Source organism: Pteropus alecto, unplaced genomic scaffold, assembly GCF_000325575.1.
Source record: "Pteropus alecto unplaced genomic scaffold, ASM32557v1 scaffold48, whole genome shotgun sequence".
NCBI classification, from domain to species: domain Eukaryota; kingdom Metazoa; phylum Chordata; class Mammalia; order Chiroptera; family Pteropodidae; genus Pteropus; species Pteropus alecto.
In genome coordinates this window covers 1,185,252-1,192,677 of record NW_006442110.1, presented here as the reverse complement: position 1 = coordinate 1,192,677, position 7,426 = coordinate 1,185,252, and the positions used below count along the sequence as shown (strand labels likewise).

At 60.4% G+C, this 7,426-nt stretch overlaps 1 protein-coding gene across 1 annotated transcript in view; it reads right to left on the bottom strand.

Annotated features, from left to right (window-relative positions):
- PRKAG2 (protein kinase AMP-activated non-catalytic subunit gamma 2) overlaps nucleotides 1-7,426 on the bottom strand; it is a 186,452-nt gene that overhangs the window by 84,275 nt on the left and 94,751 nt on the right. The gene's annotated exons all lie outside the window — the stretch shown is intronic.

Here is a 7,426-nt window from a genome sequence, read left to right as displayed (position 1 = left end):
TTTAAGCCACCAAAGTTGTGGTGCTTTGACACCGCCGCCCTAGGAACTAACGCAGTCTGTCCGGCGCTGTCCGGCCACACGGGGACGCACCGCACGGCACAGCAGGAGGGAGGCTGGGGAGTGATGGACCAGGTTGTGAACCCATCTAACCAGCCCCTCAACTCATGATTTAGCGGGCAGAGTGTGCCCCCAAATGCTAGTGCCCACCAGTCCCGCCCGGGGCAGGCATGGCCGCGGGGCACAGAGGCTGAGCCGACGAGGTCTCAGACGACACTATCCACCGTAAGACACACCACTGCATCGACCAGCCAAATGCCAAACACAGTCCTGATGATCGGCAGGTGACGAGTTAGCGAGGATGTCTCGGCGTCGAGACTACGTGAATGCGATGGGGCTGTCCCTTCGGCTGCCCTGAGCAGAGGCGTCGGCATCTGGAACGCACGCTGAAATGTCCTGTTATCACGCTGCTTCAGAAACGCCCCTGCTGTCAAGGTTGGCTCAGGACAGCAGCCTCCCTTTCATTCCTGCCGCCAAGAGAGAGGCCCACTGCCTACGAGAGGCACGAGGAAACGAAGGGTCACTGCGTGTGTCCACTTCGCTCAGGACGCCGTGCACGTGCGCACACACATGCACACACATGCACGCACACACATACATGCACACACACGCACACACACACGCACACACGCACATGCACGCACATGCACGCATATGCACGCACAAACGCACACACACATGCACACACGCACACACATACTTGCACACATACTTGCACACATACGCACACACGCGTGCACACGCACACACGCACAAATCGGAAGTTAATCCCACCGGGGAAGGTGGCTGCAGAGCACTGAGCCCTGAACGAGATCACCCAGCAGGCTGAACACAGAGCCAGCGGCGGCACGAAGCTGGCCCTGGGGACCGCCAGGTGCTGTCCCTGCCGCAGCCGCATGTGACAGACGCCGCTCACGGAGACGGGCGTGAGGGCGCTGTGTCTGTGCGTGCGGGCACACAGCGAGATGTGGGGGCCGTGGTGTGGCTCGTCTGCGCTGCGCCATCGCCGAGTGAGGCAGCGTCTGTCTCTCTGTGCAGCAGGGGCTGGGGAAGCTGGGACGACTCCTACACTCGGCCCATCTGGAAGCCACGTGTCCCTGTCCGGCGGCTCCTGATTTGCTTGCCGACGTCAGGGGACATGGGACGTGGCCATGTTTGGCCAACTGAGCGGCTGTGGGCAGCAGGGAGGGAAAGAACGCACCTGCTGAAGTGCCGGGCTCTTGGGTCCCCATCCTGAGTGAGAGCGGGAGCCACAGGCCTTTCTCCTGGGGCACGCGGCAGGCGGCATCGCGGCCTTACAGCAGTCCCGGGACAGGGGCTGGCCTCGGAGTAGCCCTTCATGGCCAGCTCCGCCTTACCTACTGCCTTTTTACGTGACAATCCCAGCACCGGCCTTAGGCCATGCCCTCTAGCGCCCCGAGATAGCACTGCTGGGGGCGTGGTTGAGAGCCTGCAGCCTGAGGCTTCGGAGACCTGCCTAGCGGGGCGAAGCAATGATGAGGTGCAGGGACCTGCCTCGCCCACCGCGGGCTGGTCGGGGTGGGCGCTCCTTCCCCGGAGGCAGAGGTCAGACACCACGTGCTCATACAGCTTCGTGTGACCCAGCGCGGTGGGTGCTGATCGCAGGGAAAAGCAGCCCAAAGGGGTCTGCACTGTGCGAGGGGAGCCCCTGGTCACGGGGAGCCCCTGGTCACGGGCAGCTTCGAGGCCGCTGAGGCCCGCTAAAGGCCCCACTTCTCCGAGCCGAGTTGGGCCCCCCCAGTGCCGAGCCCTTCTGTGGACAAGACAAAAACCACTGAGAATCGCCCGTGAGAGCGTTGGGGTTCCCAGGGACAGGAAGTGACCGAGCCGCCTCTCCGGCCGTCACACTTAGCCCACCTCGCCTTTCCGCAACCACAGCTCCGAGGGCACCTGGCCGAGTCGGAGTCCTTGGGGCCTGTGCGGCATCCCACGTGCCACAGGACGCCGCCTGGCCTGTCCTGACTGGTGGCCCCGCTGCCGTGCCCCAGAAGCCGAAAGCCAGCGGGGCCTGGGGACGCTGGAGGGGGCCCGCGGCAGGAGACCCGGGCCAGGTGCAGCCTGGGTCACGGCCACTGACAGAGAGGCTGCCGAGCCACGAGGAGGCTAATTACGGGCCGCGTGGTGTTCCGCTGCCTGGGAGTCAGCGCCCGGGCTCCTGCCCCTCGCTCTGGACGGCCGAAGGCGAAATCGAGCCTCACTCATAGGTGGTAACGACCGGTTAGTAGCCAGGGCGCCCGAGAACCTGCTAACAGCCCGGACCGGGAAGCCGGCTCTGGCCTCGCTTGCCTTTAACCAGTCAGATTCTCCACCTTTATTCGTCTCCCCAGGACGTACAACGAGGGCCCCGAAAGGGTCAGAGCACCTCCCCACAGGGACAACGATGCCCCGTAAACACAGAGACGCCACGACCGCCACCCGCGGGCACCGGAGGCCGGCGTGTGTGCGGCCACCGCCATCTGCCTCCGTAAGTCGCGTCCTCGGAATGCAAACTCGGTTTCATAGAGTCCCCAGCTGACGTCTTCCTGCCTCTCTCCTGGGGCGTGCATTCGAAGCGGGGACGCGAAGCCGGTGGCCCTAATGGCCGCCTGAGCAGACGCTCAGTGTCGGCCGCCTCCACCATGTGGCCCAGCAGTTGCTTCTACGTCTTAAACCTGACCTTGAGGCCACTGTGACCCCCCAGGCCTCTGGGCCCCACTGCAGCCAGCTAGCCTGGCCAGGGAGTGGGAGAACAGGGCGCCTGACCACACCCCCCAAAGGTGTCTATCCACAGGGGAGCCGGTTCCCCTGGCCCCGCCCTGCCTCTAACTCAGGACACACGGAGTAGGCGGGGAGGTCCCTGTGATGGGAGCCAGTCCTGGGACCTCCAGCCCTGCTCCAAATCCCCGGACGTTTAGCGCCTGGTCAGAGGACACGCTCGCACACCTGGTTACAGCTAGGTCACGCCACTAAAGCCCAGGCCTCTCTTGGATGCTTCCCAAAGTGGAGGAGGCCATGTCCAGGCCACGACGACATGTCCCCATTTGACAGATGGGCAGGAGACCCTGGAGGGGCAAATGCTCGTCGGTCACCAGGGCGGAGCCACGGGGCAGCTGTGTCTGGGGGTCTCTCCCTTGTACTGACCTGCGGCCGCAGACGCCTCTGTGGCTTATGGAACCACTGAGGGACCTTCTAAGCACCCCACTCACGCCCTCCAGCCCATGTCAGCGTCCCCAGGGTCCCCCAAGCTCAGAGGATCGAGCCGTTGCCTCCAGAGGTCGGGAACGGAATTTAAAAGGCCACCGTCCGTCTTCTCCATGGGGAAGCGGAGGGGCGGCCAGCTCTCTAAACCGGCTGGTGCCCGACCTGATGCAGCCGTCCGGCTCTGTGAAGCAAGCCAGGTGGCCGGGCCCTTGAAGAGGGCCCACTCCCCGGCAGGGGCAGACACGGGACACGGGACACAGTGCCTGACCACAAGCCAAGTCAAACAAGGCCCTCCCGTGAGCTGGGCTCAGGTCAACAGAGGGCTCCGAGCCAGGCCAGCCGAGCCTGCAGCTCCGCCAACCCCCCAGAGACCGCCGGGGCCGACGCAAAGCACCGGCTACAGGCAGCGCTAGGCCCCAGGCACGTGAAGCCCACGGCAAACAGGGTCAACATTCAGCCAGAAAACCCCTAAACCCCAAAGCAGGGGAGAGAGGGGCATGTAGGCACAAGGTACCGAGCATGCACCTTGGCAAAGACCGTAGACACACCCTCCTGTCCCAGGGCACAGTGTGGCCTCCACTGCAGGGTGAGGCTCAGGCAGGGAAACGTGGAGCTACCCACCCGAGGGCACTCGGCGGAGCCGGACTCGAACCCAGAACTCTCTGTCCCCAAAACCCAAACTGCTTTTCTCCTGCAACTCTCGCGTAGCCAGCTACTGCTCAATACTCCCTCCCCCCTCCCCCTTCCTTCCTTCCTAGAAAGAAAACACTGTTCGCATAGAATATATCTCTCCCTGTTCACACCAGTGTCATCCAGGTCACGCTGGCAACGACGAGAACGGGGAAGTGTCCAGACGCCACTTCTACCGGGGACCCGAGTGTGAGAGGAAGTGGCTCAGTACGGGACAGCGACGGCTCGCGACCTCACGCGTGGAGCGACTGGCTTCCTCGGTGGCTGCCTCCGTCCCGAGTTCGGACGCAGATACTCCAGGGCCACGTGGGGAGTAAACGGCAAACGAGCCTGATGCACCGCAGACGCTCATTAAACACCAGGGCCCCGCGCCCACCTCCCTACAATCGATCGGTTCCTTGCACAGTGAGACGGAGGGCGGTTGCGTGGGGGCTTCCCCAGGGAGCGCCTCCATCCCAGCCCGTGTGCCCTGCCGTCTCTCGGGGCAAAGGCAGAGCTGTACTCGTGTTCCTGTTCGGGGCCACTGACCGAGAGAGAACAGAACAATACCAATCCGGGGTTCTCGCTGGCTGGCAGAGAGCAGCTGTAACACATCTGATTGGAAGTCACCACGCAGGGCCATCAGCAGGTCACAGATTCCTAACCGGCAGGTCATGCTGGGTAGTGACGCCCCAGGCCAGTTATGTCTTTAGTGAAAGGTTTATCTTCATCTGAAGCCAGCCCTGCCTATTGTTTCTGTGCCTCTAGGTTAACACACCTTAGAAATGCCTCCTTCTTAGACCCTCCTCTAAAGGGAGCACAGCGTCCTGTGACCCTGTGATCCGACCCCTCCTGCTTTCTCCCACCTCCACGTCACCTTCCTCACGCTCCCTCCTTACTCCCAAATGCATACAACAAAATGCCAAGTGTTGCCCTCGGGAGCATGTGAGATCTGCTTGCTCCCCGGCCATTGTCAGTTGGCTCAAGTAAACGCTCATAAAATTCTCTACAGGTTCAGTGTTTCTTATGTGGATGACATCTTGATATTAGCACCCCCTCCCCCACCCCCCATCAGATAGGGCCCTAAGCCTGTGATAACTCAGATCAAAGGAGGGTGAGCTGGGAGCTCGTACTGTGAGACGCGGGTGCATTGCCGAGATAGAGACCTCTGTCTGGTAATAATGCCCGTCACTCTGTTCTCCTTTGTGACTCTGGGTGTTTATTAAAGAGGCAGGGGGCAGGCAGGGCAAGCCCACCTCATCCAGACGGGGGCTGACTCCATCTGTCCTGGCTCGAACCACCAGTGCCCACTAGTCACAAACCATGCTGCGGTGTTTGTCACACGCAGAGCTCGACCTGGTCTTGCACGTAACAGGTGCATGGCAGTCACTTACAAAGGCAGGTGGGGAACGTTATGCCGATGTGGAAACTGAGGCTTAGACATCATCGAGCTTATGAGGCTCCAAAGAAATTCGTTCTGCAAAGCATAGGGATTGATAACTCCTTTCAGTCAGTGGTTTGAATTTCTCTAAGGAAAACAGTGTCTAAGCCACAGAGGGCTGGGGGAAGGGGCAGCTGCCACACCTGGAGCTTCCATAACTTTAGAGAAGGGAGCGTTGGCAGTAGTAGCGAGGACAGCAGAAATGGGCCCCGTGAGAATTTGGGGGAACAAAAGAAGGAAGGAGATTGCCCTTGCAAAGTCAAGTTTTGAAAATCACCTAAAAGGAAGACATAATTAGCCATCAATGAGAGTTACCCAAGAGACTGATTCCACGGCTAAAGAATTTGGGTGACACCCATAACTCCACTCGCGGTGACCCGGGTCACCTGCAGGGGAGGCAGAAATAATATTTTGCTCTAATTTAGTAAGCAGAAAGTTTTGGGACAAATTCCAAGAGGACAGAACAGTGGAAGACAGTTATTCACGGGCACAAAACAGGAAGCTTCACACGCCCCTCCACACACACAGTCCCAGGGGAGGGTGGCTCCAGACTCTCCCAGGTCACACTCTCGACCGCTCGGCAGCCTTCGGTCTGGCTCCCTGTGTCACTCAGCTGGCAGGTCACACTGAACACGACAGTCCCCATAAGTGCCCGTCGTCTGTGCCACTCAGAGAAGCCAGTAGATCTGGAGAGTGTCTATGAGCCGAGAAAGTGGTCTGTTCTTGGTGTGCTGAAAATGCTGGTTTTTTTGAGTCAACAGCGCTGATGAGCTGTCCTGAGACTTGGTGACTCACCAAGGAAGTGTCACCACCCGGGAGAGAGGCCACCCAGCAGCCGGTCTCAAGCTGGCTGGCACCTCGCTGGGAGGCCCAGTCCCTGTGCTGGGGGGGACATGTGTCATTCCCTTGGCCCACCAGCTTCTCTACATCTTCCTAGGGCGGGAGGGGGTTGTGTCGACGTCGGGGTGCCCCCAGAATCCTCTTTCCCAGCCCCCTGTGGTGATGGCCGGTGGCCACGGGACTGGCCTGGCCGATGGACGTCCTGGGCCAGCCTCGGCTTCCGTTGCACAGAGCAGGTGCGAAGCAGGTGTCCCGTGTCCAAAGACAGGTGTCTACCGCAGCCAGCTCGAGCTGCCATAATGAAACGCCACAGCCTGGCGAGCTCAGACGACAGAAACCTTATTTTCCCACAGTTCCGGAGGCGGAGAAGTCCAAGCTCAAGGTGCCAGCGTGGTCGAGCTCTGCTGGCCTGCAGATGGCTGCCTTTGCTCTGTGTCCTCACGGTCCTCTTTATAAAGGCCACCACTGGATTCGGTCTCTACCCTTATTATGACCTTGTTGAACCTTAATTATCATCTAAAAGCGCCATCCCCAAAGACAGTCACGTTGGAGGACAGGGCTTCAACAGGTGACTTTCAGGGGGGACACGTTCCGTCCATGGGGGTGGCAGACATCCTCCCGGTGTGCCCGAGGCCCAGCACAGGTGTTGGCGTCTGTGTCCAGCTCTGTGCGGAAGTCCACTGTCCTTGCTCTGAGAGTGACTTTAGGCCCGTCTCGGGGACACTGGCCTGGTTCTTTGCATCCTGGGAATCCTGTGAGCTACTCGATACTCTTCAATGCATTTTTTTTTTTTTTTTTGGTCCACGTAAACCAGCTAGAAGGAATTTCTGGGCCTGTGACGAAGAGCTGTAACTGATGCTAAGCCAGACGGGACCCCCTTCCATGGGGCCCGAAGCTGACTTCTCTCAATTTCCAAACGGGATTCTCTGGTTCTTGCTCACCGGATCGAAAGGTGGGGCTGCCCCCGCCTCCCCCCGCCTTCTGTTTAAGAAATGGCACCTTCTCTCTTCGTAGCATCGTTGCCGGTGCTGCCTGGGGCTCTGCACCGCTCGGCGCTTCGGGGCCTGGAGCATCAAGACTGCGTCCCTGCCCCACCTCCTTGGTGGGGGACGCCGGGCGGACCTGTGAGGTAACGCCTGTGGAAATATCCTGGGGAGCTTTCACGGGGCGGGGGGCATCTCTGCCGTGATACCCCGATACCCCGAAACGGTCTCCGAT